Source organism: Panthera pardus, unplaced genomic scaffold, assembly GCF_024362965.1.
Source record: "Panthera pardus isolate Hobbes unplaced genomic scaffold, ASM2436296v1 HiC_scaffold_25, whole genome shotgun sequence".
In the NCBI taxonomy this organism is placed as follows: Eukaryota; Metazoa; Chordata; class Mammalia; order Carnivora; family Felidae; genus Panthera; species Panthera pardus.
Genome location: NW_026526821.1, coordinates 36,900,991 through 36,914,555, shown reverse-complemented (window position 1 = coordinate 36,914,555; position 13,565 = coordinate 36,900,991). Strand labels below are relative to the sequence as shown.

Sequence of the window (13,565 nt, the reverse complement as noted above, 5' to 3'; positions counted from 1 at the left end):
GTTTCAAAGGGACACATGCACAGCCATGTTTATAGCAGCACTATCAACAACAGCCAAAGTATGGAAAGAGCCCAAATGTCCCTCGATGGATGAATGGATAAAGAAGATGTGGTATATATATACAATGGAGTATTACTCAGCAATCAAAAAGAATGAAATATTGCCATTTGCAACTACGTGGATGGAACTGGAGGGGATTATGCTAAGTGAAATTAGTCAGAGAAAGACAAAAATCATATGGCATCACTCATATGAGGACTTTAAGAGAGAAAACAGATGAACATAAGGGAAGGGAAACAAAAATAATATAAAAACAGGGAGGGAGACAAAACAGAAGAGACTCATACATATGGAGAACAAACTGAGGGTTACTGGAGGGGTTGTGGGAGGGGGGATGGGCTAAATGGGTAAGGGGCACTAAGGAAACTACTCCTGAAATCATTGTTGCACTATATGCTAACTAATTTGGATGTGAATTTAAAAAAATAAAAAAATTACAAAAAAATTACAAAAAAATTAGGAAAAAGAAAAACATAGTGAATACAAAGAACATAGAAAAAGGAAATAATATGCATAAAAAAAGAAATGAATTTGTCCTAACTTTCCATAAAGTATGCTGTTCCTAGTCTTCTGATCACTTACAAACAGGATCCAAGAACCTTGTATGGAAGGAATCACACAGTGATTCCCCCTAGATCTTCTCTATCTTTCAGGAAATAAAATGCATGACCATGAGCAGGATATTTTGTTGGCTTTATTTTTACTCAAAATTGCCTTTTCTTTACTCATAGGTGAAAAGACTCTGAACCCAAGGCTCTTAAGACTCAGGAAAAGAATTAAATGCTAGATTTATTAGCAAATGTCAATGCTGGGTTCCTAGAACATTCTAGGATACCTCAGCCAATTCTCAAAATGTGGGATAGACCTGTGTATGCCAAGAACTCAGAGTTCTCTCCCTGAATGTAATAGTGAAGTAATTAGAATGTCCCCCACAAAGAACCTCAGCAGTTAATTATTCTCTAGAAACCAAAAGATAAGCAACATTCTAAACTCTGTAATGCCCTAGAATTCCAGTCAACTTTGAGCTATATAGTCCCAACATCTGATAAAGTACCTGGCAGAAAGTGGGCCCTCATTAATTCCTTGTTGAATTAATGTCATGTATCAGTGAACAGGAAATATAAGCTAGGAAGTAACACAGCCCATATGAACTCAAAACTGTAAATTCAAAATCAAGTTATGTTTCAACTTACAATGTCATAGTATTGTTTACTAGGTTTTGAACAAAATACAACTAGTCATATTTTCATACCACGGGTAATAAGTCTGTTGCCCCATAAAGATCTAACCTGTCTTCAAGTTCATGTTCTGCCAATTCATGATATTAAGGTTTGTATAGTTTCACTTAAACTGCTGAATATACTGAATTGAGTTCAGAATTCTTTCAAACTCCACTTTCCCAGACCCCAGAATACACTTCAGAATCAAGACTGACTGTCATCATTTTTTGCTCCACCCAGACTAATAAGCCAATCCTTTCTATAGTAACCAAAAAAGGAATAGAAAGAAGTACAACAGGTCATAAAAGTTAGCACAATTAGATATATATGTTGACATGTAAAAACAACTGGCAGTAAAGTGATTAGTATAAATTTTAGTACCCCAATTTTTGGAGGAGTTGCACAACTTTATCACAACCTCACTATTTGTGAACAATGTAGCCATTGCTGGTCTGTGGCAACGAATAAGCTTCATAGCACCCAAACACCATCAGAGGTTCTATATTTACCTTACATCTGCCAACAACCCATGTTCTCTCATTTTCTGTGTAAAAGAGCTCCATGTGGGCCAGATTTAATTTGATGCAGAAATACTATGTCACTTCCAATAAAAGCAATAAGGAAAGAGAGATTCGCACAATAACTTATCAAGGATGGCAGCTCATGCTGGTATTTGGAATAGTTTGGAGGTATTGTTTTGTTTACTGAACAGTCAAGTTGAAAGGAAGGTGCACAGCCTGATTAGAATGGCCTCTGCAGATCTGTTTTCCAAATAGAAAACATATGCCCCTCTGGGGAGAGAAACATATGTCCCTTAGGGGAGAGCTCTTCATTCCCAGCTACAAGTGAATTTGAAAACAGTTTGACTCTGGTAAGAAGAATATAATACAGCATCTTTCCTTATGTGAGGTAGGTCCAGAGCAAACTTCTAATGACCAAAGTAAAATACATACCAATTGTGACCAAAGGCTTTTACCTAATGCAGAAGCCAAGGGGAGCCTCAGACACCATTATATTCAATCCCCTGTAGATTTCTCTAGGTGCAGATACTGACGCCTAAGGAGATTATTGGATTAGACCTAAAACCACATGGCAAATCCATGGCCAAGTTGGAGTCCCAATGCTGGTGTCTTGATTTATAATTTAGCCCTCAATATTATATTATTCCAACATCAGAATAAATTTTCAAAACTTCATTTGGAGTAAAACTTGAGGAAAAATTAACTGTAATACTTGATATGGTAACAAGACTGGAAAGATATAGAGATAAGTCATTTCTCATTCAATCAGAGAAAATCCTTATATATGAATCAAATTAATATTTTTCTATGATTCATATAAGACTCCAGGAGCAAGTAAGATGAACTGTCTCTCATTTTCCAGTAGGGCATTTTCATTATTTTCCATTTAAACATGTAAGGAAGTAATATTCAAAATTAACTGAATTATTTTTTTCTGGCCAAATGCAGGACTGTCATCTTACATAAATACATATTAGAAAAACACAAAAATATTAACTTAATGATAAAATAGCTAGTCATGATCTCTTTTCTGTATGCAGTCAACTTCTACACACACATGTATTTTTTCATGAATTGTGATTTTTTAATGAAAAATAATGATTTGAAGTTGTTTAAATAGTCCCAATTCTGAATGAGAAAACTTTTCTTGGAAGCTTTAGACATCAGAAAAGCAACTCTACTGCTTAAAACCCATCCTTTTGTAAGCACCTTCAAGCCTTGAAAAATCTGAATCTTTCTCTAGATGTAGAAGCTGATAAACATCCTAAGATTTTTTTATTGCATCATTACAAAAAAAAAAAAAATCTGGGGCAAGCAGACATTTAAAATAAAGCTCTGTTACTAGAAAACAGACAGTCTCCATCCTCATTCTGAGTAATGTCTGCCTCTGTTCAGTTCAACAACCCACAAAGAAAGTAATAGACAAAGACATGCCAGATGAAAAATATCACACTCCAAAAGGATACCTAGTGAAGAAACCCAGCAATCACTGCCCAAAGACTGACTTCTGAAAATATGTTAGGAAATGGGGTACTATTTTATTTCATTGTGTTTGTTTTTCTCCATTTAAAATTTGCATGGTAGCCTATTTATTTAATGAAGATTTTACCTTCATTAAAATTGTTTGCTTGGGTTCCGTCATGGACACAGTCTGGGCTTTCCCCAGTTTAGATCCTGTAGAGATTAATGTTGACTCAAAAACAAGCTTTCTTTGGCCCTACCTCTGTTGGGTTCAGTCTTTGTCTCTGCCAGTACCCCCTGGCCCATACTGATGATATCACTGTGAATCACTAAGAAGCCTGCATACACATGGCTCAGACATAATAATGATGTTGCTCATGACAACACCATTGTTAATAATCTGACCACACAGTGATATGAAACATCACCTGGCTCTGTATTTTAACAATTAAAACTTTCATTCTTCCTAAGCACAGACCATCTAGGATTAGACCGCACCTACTTTTGCTTTCTTTATCTTATCTCCATCTTTATTATACATTCTTGGCCAGTGTATGAGGAGAAAACCTTTTGGACATCTCATACCCTTTGGTTGACCTCTTCTGACTAAATGAACATGTCTAGGACAAACACAGCTTATGTTTGACACCATTTCCCCTTGAGGTATGAAGTTGTATCCAGATGAAGAAAGAGAAGTAAAAACTAAACTTCGCAAATTTTCTCTTGGAGATGTACGGAATTGCTCTGAGATTTATGTTAAATTTTACCTAATAGTGATATTGATACAATATTTGCTTTAAAAGTTTCAAAGGAATAATTGCTCTCTATAGATGTTATTTCTACATTATTTGTATTTTCATGGATTTACAAACTGGAAATTGCACTAGCATTTTCCAAAAGTCATATAAGTGAATGCATAGAGGTATGTGGATGATGACTATATAGAGTGTTTTCCAAGGCTTTAATGAAATATTATTACACTTAATAAACAAAAGATGAGAAATTAATATTAAACCAATATTTAAACACAAGAATGAACTTAAAGCTTAATAGCATTACAGAAGACTCTGTACAGAGTCCCAAGACTTAAGCCAATGATTATATCATTTAAGCTTTCAGTTGAGTGACAGAGTCAGAGGTGAACACAGGGAAAATCACAGGCCCAGTATCTTTGAGAATCAACTGGCTGTGTGTAGACAAAACTCTGTTGCTTGGCCTCAGATTATGGTCTTTTCTACCAGACAGAACTAACTATTCATCTACCAAGTATAATTTGAAATCAGTAGATAATATCTACAATCAATAAACTAATTTCAGCACACACATATTTAAGAACATATACCTAAAAAGCACAAGAAATAGTTAAAAGAGTTGCAAATGGCATGCTAATGAGTGGGAAACTGGTATTTTTCTTTATTAATCATTTAAAAAATGTTTTCATCTGTGTACATATATCACCGTAATTAAAATATAAAGTGAAAAATTAAATTATGTATTAAAAACAAACACATGATTGCTATTGCTAGGTGAAGGAAATGGATGGGACAATGTGAAGAATTTAGTATAAACAATTCCTCAGCACAATTAGATGAGAGAAACCATTCATTCTTTCTCACATTCGTCAAACAATTAAGAAGCAATTACTATGTGATTACTATGTGCCATGTTTGGACTAGATGCTGTGAGAATACACAGATGAGTCTGTCATAGTCTTTCTTCTCAAAGACCTTGCAATCAAGTGCGAAGAGAAAGAAATGTGAGTATAACATAAAAAATCAAAAATTTTAACTGACATTTAAATAAAAACTTTAAAAAATATTAAAATAGAAAAAACAAAAAAAACAAAAAAAAATAAAATTTTCTGTGACAACTTACTTAAAAAAAAAAAAAAAGAGGAAAGACCCATTGATATTTGTTGGCAAAACGAAGACAAAGTTCACAAAGAATCATGTGGATTCATCCTTTAACAATAACAACAGTATCTAATATGTTATAGTATTTCCTATGTGATGGGGCTAGAATTTAGATTAGTAGGGAAGAGAGGGAGGTATTTCAAATTGGAAGAGAAACATGAGGAAAGGTGAGAATGTATGCAAACACATGACACTGTGTGTGAATGAGAAGGGAAACCACGAGGCAAAAAAGTTAGTACTAGAATCAACGGGAGAGGATTTAAAATGCCATACAATGAAACTCAAAGGCAACCGATGACGGAATGGGAAAAGATATTTGCAAATGACATATGAGACAAAGGGCTAGTATCCACAATCTATAAACAATTCACCAAACTCCACACCCAAAAAACAAATAATCCAGTGAAGAAATGGGCAGAAAACATGAATAGACACTTCTCTAAAGAAGACATCCGGATGGCCAACAGGCACATGAAAAGATGCTCAACATCACTCCTCACCAGGGAAATACAAATCAAAACCACACTGAGATATCACCTCACACCAGTCAGAGTGACTAAAATGAACAAATCAGGAGACTATAGATGCTGGAGAGGATGTGGAGAAATGGGAACCCTCTTGCACTGTTGGTGGGAATGCAAACTGGTGCAGCCACTCTGGAAAACAGTGTGGAAATTTCTCAAAAAATTAAAAATAGATCTACCCTATGACCCAGCAATAGCACTGCTAGGGATTTACCCAAGAAATACAGGAGTGCTGATGCACAGAGGCACTTGTACCCCAATGTTTATAGCAGCACTCTCAACAATAGCCAAATCATGGAAAGAGCCTAAATGTCCATCAACTGACGAATGGATAAAGAAGTTGTGGCTTATATATACAATGGAATACTACTTGGCAATGAGAAAGAATGAAATATGGCCTTTTTTAGCAACGTGGATGGAACTGGAGAGTGTTATGCTAAGTGAAATAAGTCATACAGAGAAAGACAGATACCATATGTTTTCACTCTTATGTGGATCCTGAGAAACTTAACAGAAGACCATGGGGGAGGGGAAGGGGAAAAAAAAAGTTAGAGAGGGAGGGAGGCAAACCATAAGAGACTCTTAAAAACTGAGAATAAACTGAGGGTTGTTGGGGGTGGGAGGGAGGGGAAAGTGGGTGATGGGCATTGAGGAGGGCATCTGTTGGGATGAGCACTGGGTATTGTATGGGAACCAATTTGATGATAAATTTCATATTTATAAATAAATAAATAAACAAAAAATAAATAAAATGCCATACAATGATGCTTATTCTTTATTTTTAGTGATTTTCAAAAAAGGGAAATGATACTTGCCAACTCTGGTGACCCTGTGAAGAAGGGACTGGAGAGTGAGAACCTGGAGGTATCGGTAGGGAAGCTGCTACAAAAGTAACTGGGAGCACAGCAACATGAACCAGGGCATTGACAGTAGGATGAAAGGAAAGAAATACATTAAGTGGCAGTGTGTGTCAATGGAAAAATCAATTAAATTTAGCAACCAATTAAATAGAAGAGGTAAAAATAAGGAATCTAATATATGTTTTTGGTTTGGACAGATGAATTAATGGTGGTGTCAGCAACTGGGCAGAAAACACAGAGATAAGGGATCGTGGAGGGACTATAAAATTGATTCCATTCAGGACATCTGGGCTGCAGACACTATCAAAACAAGCAATGTGAAGGCTGACATTGACAAGTGGCAAATATTCCTGTTTACATAGAACAAAAACTTGAATCATGGATAGACATTTATTAAAATCTTACTAAATATGCAAAGTATTGAGAAAGATCCTATGGGTGGGCAAAATAGCTTAGAGTATAGACTCTGTCCTTAGGTGCTTTATAATGTAGGTAAATATAAATTATGAAAATATAAGAATTATTCTGAGAAAATTTTATGGGAGAGATAGAAATAAAAACTAGGTGTTGATAGATAAGGTAGAGCAAAGGGGAAAAGAGGCAGGAGTCTCAAGTAAAAGCACTGAGGGGCTTCTGAGAAAGGGGCTTTGGTGAGGCCAAGAATGGTGGACTGGTGGAAGCATGTGTACAAGGAGAAGGAATTAGCACAGGCTGGTATGTTGGACTTAGCTTTTGAATATTTAAAAAAAATGTTTATTTATATTTATTTTGAGAGAGATAGAGAGAGAGAGGAAATGGGGGAGAGACAGAGAGAGGGAGACAGAGAATCCCAAGCACGTTCCACACTGTCAGTACGGAGCCCGACGTGGGGCTGAATCTCACGAACCGTGAGATCCCAACCTGAGCAGAAATCAGGAGTTGGATGCTTAACGGACTGCACCACCCAGGCGCCCCACTTTTGAATTTTTTTAATATCAAGCAAGTTGCCTAAATATGAGAGAGGCAACAAAACAGTACTTTTGGAAGATTTTCTGACAATTAAGTAAAATGAACACAGTATTGCCAGCCTGACAATTTGAAATATGCTTACATTGCTTTTTCTTTTTTTCATTCTTGCAAAAATGTTTCATGAGTGGCTACTATATATGATCTCCTATGGATGAGCACAAAATTGGATCAGAACAGAACAGCTTATTCCAGAATTTAACATTTGAATGAGACATAATGTAGAATCCTGGAAACAGAGGAGTCTGGAATCAGCATTTATCTTTCCGTTTAGGCTTCGTCACTTAATAACTGCATGACTTTGGGCAAGTCACCAAACTGCCTAAATGTTTTTACCATTGTTATTTTATATATTTTTGTTTTGATGTTAGGCATTCTTTATAGTATCGTTTTATGTTCTTTGCCTTTTTACCTTCTCTCTCCTGCTTGTCACAAAGTTAGAATTTTTATTATAATAAAATTGGATCATATTGGCAGATTTTTATACAACTTGCTTTCCTCTATGGAAAAATTTTTTGAAAGCTGTCCTAATGTACAACTAATTCATATCTAAAGTCCTTTTTTCCTAATACTGGATGTATTTATTGAATATTCTGTTATATCTTCATCTTTCTTTCAGGTTTTTGCCTTGTAACAAAGCTGCACAAAATATCCTTGCCTAGAAATATCTTTATTTCCTAGAGCTTCCTTCTGTGGGAAAGATCTTTACAACTAGGAATGCTGGGCATATATATTTTTAATTTCATTAGGTTTTGCCAATCTGCTTTCCAAAAAGCTTGCAGCAATTTATAGGTTATATAACAATGGTTTATTGCTTATAGGTTTATAGAGCAATGGTTCTCAAAGGTTCGTGTTCATCATAATGTCCTGGAAAGTTTGTTAAAAACACAGCTATCTGGACCTCACCTCTAGTGATATGACCACCTATATTCAGTGATAATGTTATTTTTAATTGTTGGCAGTATAAGAAATATAAAATAATATCTTATTATACTTGAATTTGCATTGTAATGACTACTACTAAGTGTGAGCATCTTTTCAAATGTTTTTGGCCATTTGTATACACTTTTCTGTATGCTGTTTCCAATGTCCTTTGTCTGCCTTTTTTCTATTAAGTTGCTTATTTTTTCCTAAAGTTTTGTCTCATAGAACATTAGCTATTTCCCCAGTCTCCTCACGTGCCCAATCATTTGGAGGGCCTTAACTGTCTTTCTCCCTTCTTGTTAGCCCAACACTTGAGGTAGATGTAGGTCCAAAGGTCTTTCCTACAAGAAGAATGGGTAAGCACCACTTCAAAGTAGAAATTCAGCATGCTTAAAATAGTATGACTGAAGTATCTTTTCCCATGTGCCTTGCCTTGTCACCTCACAAAGGGAAAATAGCTAAGATCTATCTGTAGATATTCCATCTTATATTCAAACTTAAGTGATGAAATAAAGTATTTCTCTGTTTATTAGATACATCTAAAATATCTGTAACAGGAGAAAAAATTTTATAGGTTTCCTGATTCATGTAAAGAGAAATTCTTTAATAAGGAGTCAACAATTTAAACAGGTCCTATCACAGACTAACTTCTGTCATTTTGGAGAAGGTACATTTTCTTATACATATTTTCAGTCATTATAGTATGTAGGGTAATATTTTGAGCTTAGTACATGCTCAGTTAGTGACCATATCTTGTATTATCTTTATAGCTAACTATATACACATATAAATATACACATATAAATCTTTATAACTTTATACACATACATATACACATACACAGAGGTTATGACTCAACCCACAGAATGTTAAAACTTTGCTTTTATAAAATGGGGTTTACTATATTTGTATTTTAAAATTGGACAGTCTTTCCTTCATACCACACCATGCATCAAAGATGATTCTCCAATCTGAAGGCTGTTTCCCCAAATCATCATTTCAAACTAAGAACATTCTGGGAAAAAGTCAAGGCAGGGTGTCTGGAAATGGAGTTCCAAACCTCTAAAGTGATTCAGACTGTGTTTTGTCCTCAGGGATATACTGGGATACAGTTGGAGGCTTTCATTGTCTCAGTCATAATTCCCACCCCCGAGGTTGACCATCACTGAATTGCGGCTCCATATTATGACGAGGGCATAACCCAAGTTTAGGAGCTGCCAGCAGTTTGTGGCACAAATGTCTGGTCACCAAGGGCAGAAATCCCCAGCCATCTGGGGGCTTGTGGTTCAATGGGATATGTACTTGCCAATACTGCTCTAAAGTGATTTTTACTTTGAACAACTTGTTGAGCACTATCAGTATGCTACTGGTATAGAAGTAGGAGTGTTTGTTTTGGTTGTTACTTGCTTTGTTTTTAGTCTGGGAATAAATTCAGGGCCACACAGTGTACACTTTGCAAGATTAAATGCTTGCAGGTAGGTTGTAATAGATTGCAAAAATGGCCAAAATACTTTGCAGTCTCTCCTGTCAAGAGATAGAGCCTATTACCTCACTGTTTGAAACTCAGTTTGTCTCTCTTACTTGCTTTGGATAATAAAATACAGAAAAGTGATGTCGTATGAATTCCAAGCCTAGGACACAAGAGGCCTTGCAGTTTCTGTTCTTGTGCCCTTAAAACCCAGAGTCTTCCATGGGGAAAAGCTCATGTAGCCTGCTGGATGATGAGTTGGCCCAGAAATACATACTGCCCAGGTGACTGCCTGCCAACCCCAGAAACAGAGCTACCTTGCTAAATGGCAGTTGACCACAGATGGGTAGGTAGGACTAAGCCCATCAAATTACTGACCCTAAAATGTTGAACTGAGTAATTATTTGTGCTTTTAAGCCATTATGTTTTGGGGTTGTTTGTTACATGACAAAAAACCAACTAATACACAGGTACATACATTCATATATATAAACAGGGTAGTAAAGAGTGGCAAGGACTGTGGTAAACTGTGGTAACACAGGTCTGTCTAGAGGAATTCAAATACAGATTTTTAAGAACTCTGCTTGCCATAGGAAACACATCTGGAAGCTGCCTGCCAGCCAAGAGTGTTTGCCTTCTGAGCTAGCCAATTCCCTTACTCTCACGAATGAGACAATTGGTCCAGAAAGTGACTTACTCAAATTGCTATGGCTAGTTTATGCCAGAACAGAAATAAGAGTCCAGGTCTTCTGGTATCCTATGTAGAACATTTTCTTTAATAAAAGGCTGGCTTTTCCTATCTGAAACAGGCATAACTTGAAGATAAGAAAGGACAGCATAGAGCTAAGATTGTTCAACTCTTTATAAAGGGGTCTTTAAATTTTATTTTATGGATATTGTTTCAATGATAAAGAATGGATCCTATAATTTAATTTTAATAAAAAATTCTTAGAAATATTTATAGAGCTTAAAATTTTCTGTCCAATGAACACTTCACCCTCACTAATTAATTATGTTTTTGTATGTTCTGGAAACCAAAACAAAAAACAAAGTTCTCAAATCTTAAAATTGAGGGAAAATGGTCCTGTTACATAACTCTTTGAGAAACTTACTCCAGTCAGGTTACGCAAGAGGATAATAAAACCCATACTGCATGTCCTCTGAACACATAATACCGCCTTTTTGTAGATGTGCAAATTACTACCCTTAAAAGGAGTTTCACCATTGATGACATAAATCATATTCTAAAGGATAAACAGATGTTTCAACAGGTATCTGGCACTTGACTATAAAAAAAAGTGAGCTAGAGAGTCCAATTTCATTCATTTCCCTTCTATGAAGTTTTCATAAATCAAATTATTTCTCACATAGTATGTTTATTTGGTATTTCTTCACAGAATTTTACCTAAATTTACCCTTGATGAAAAGCCTCTCTTGCAGAAAGCCACCAAATAAGAGTTAGGAAATAGGTTAAATTTAAACTCTTTTTCCTGTCTGTGTTTTGCCCATCCTGAAAAGGTAATGTTGTTATTCTCAATGAAGCCCAAGAGTCAAAACATTTAAATTAAATTTTAAAGATCAACATGGCGTTGGCATCCTTCTGTGTGTTTAACATCTGTGCATTGTGAAGATATTTTAAAATGCCTTTTGGAATGTGTGTGTAAGCAAGTACACCTAAGTTCACAATGGAGACATGGGAAGCACTGTGAAGGAAAATGGGGTGGGAGGCATGAAGCAGAGAAAAAGAGCACAACCCAATTCCCATTACTTAATAGAACACATTGTGAGGCCAGAGCCTTGTGGGAGCCAATCACCAGCTGACAAAATTAGATTCTGAATCATGCTTTGTAATTCTTTCTAATGCCAGCCAGAGATGAGAGCCTTCCCTGGGAACTGGTTCCTCCCAGGACCTACCCCCCACCCAGCATTCCTTATCAGCCCCTAGCCAGCTGCCAGCTCTTAAGGTTGCTAGACAGAGGATTTAATTCTCAATGTTGCACATTAATATTCAAATTCCTTCTTATCCATAGACTGTGACTTAAGTATGAACTTTTTTTTTCCATCTCCACCCTCTTTCCCGCATGAATTTCCTTTCATAGGTTTTACCCAGAAACTTTTGAATTGAGTGGACATAGAAAGGAGAGTCATTTACAAAATTTGTACTGAGTCTGTTCTTCTGCAGTATAGGCATGTTCCCAGAGCAATGCTTCTTATTTCCCAATTACAAAATCTAATCTTACTAAACATCCTTTAAAATACATCTCCACCCCCAAATCTTTACCCCTCTATCAAGTGTTCAGCTGATGTCTAAAGTTATTGGCAAGTAAACTTGAATTCGTTACAGTGGAAAATAGAGTTATCAAAATGTAGCCAGATATCTCATATAGCTTTGGATGGCCCTGGTTTTCACATGAAGGCCTTAAGAATATGTAGTTTAGGCAAAACTTCTCAAATGAACCCAACAACAAAAATATATCTGCCGGTTTATGAAGAATCACAAAATTGAAAAATATGCATTGTGAGAGATGTGAAGGCATATACTACTTTGAGTCAGAAAGTATATTTTTTTTAATTTATTTTTTATTATTTAAATTCTAGTTAACATACAGTGCCATACTGGTTTCAGGAGTAGAATTCAGTGATTCATCACTTACATACAACACCCAGTGCTCATAACAAGTTCCCTCCTTAATATCCATCACCCACCTAGCCCATCTTCTACCACTTCCCTCCATCAACCCTCAGTTTCTCTATCTTTAAGAGTCTCTTGTGATCTGTAGGGGCACTTGGGTGGCTCAGCTGGTTAAGTGTCCGACTTCGGCTCAGATCATGATCTCACGGTTTGTGAGTTTGAGCCCCACGTTGGGCTCTGTGCTTGGAGCCTGGAGCCTGCTTCAGATTCTGTGTCTCCTTCTCTCTCTGACCCTCCCCCACTTGTGCTCTGCCTCTCTCTCTATCAAAAATAAATAAATGTAAAAAAAAAAATTTAAAAATAAGTCTCTTGTGATCTGTTTCTCTTCTCGCCACCCCCCTTTCCATATGTTCATCTGTTTTGTTTCTTAAATTCCAAGAGTATTTTGGCTTCAACTATCTTACTAACTAAAAGAAAACATGATAGTATATTAGATTATTTAATGCAGTGTTCATTATCTGTGCAAAGCACCTTGATGTTCCACTTTACTTTGTAACCACTTTACTTTTCCACCACTTTACTTTGCCCAGTGTAGAGAAGTCCCCTTTGCTGCACTGAATAAACATGTATCAGTGGCAAACTGCATAAAGCACTTTAAAGGATATAGGAGGATGCCTTCATGGATTTTTTATTATAGGGAGTCAGGTAGATCTTTTCCAAATTCTCATCTAAAGCATCCACTAATTTTATGATTTTAGGTAAGTAATTTAAACCTAAGCTTCAGTTCTCTCATCTATAAACCAACCACCTCAAATAGTTATTGTTAGTCTTAAAGAAACCCATACATGTACACCAGTTTTAACACACTGCCCAAAACACAGTAAGCAATAAATAAATGTTATCTAATATTGTTAGCTATTCTGATGAGGAAACAAACTTATCTTTCAGAAAACTAACAATTTTAGATCATATGCTGG

General features: G+C 36.0%; 1 long non-coding RNA gene across 1 annotated transcript in view; it reads right to left on the bottom strand.

Annotated features, from left to right (window-relative positions):
* Positions 1 to 3,554, bottom strand: part of LOC109274704 (uncharacterized) — a 54,053-nt gene extending 50,499 nt beyond the window's left edge. Inside the window, exon 1 of the long non-coding RNA XR_002083789.2 lies at positions 3,411 to 3,554. This is a non-coding gene — a long non-coding RNA (uncharacterized LOC109274704). The remainder of the gene's footprint in view (positions 1 to 3,410) is intronic.
* Positions 3,555 to 13,565: the final 10,011 nt, after the last annotated feature.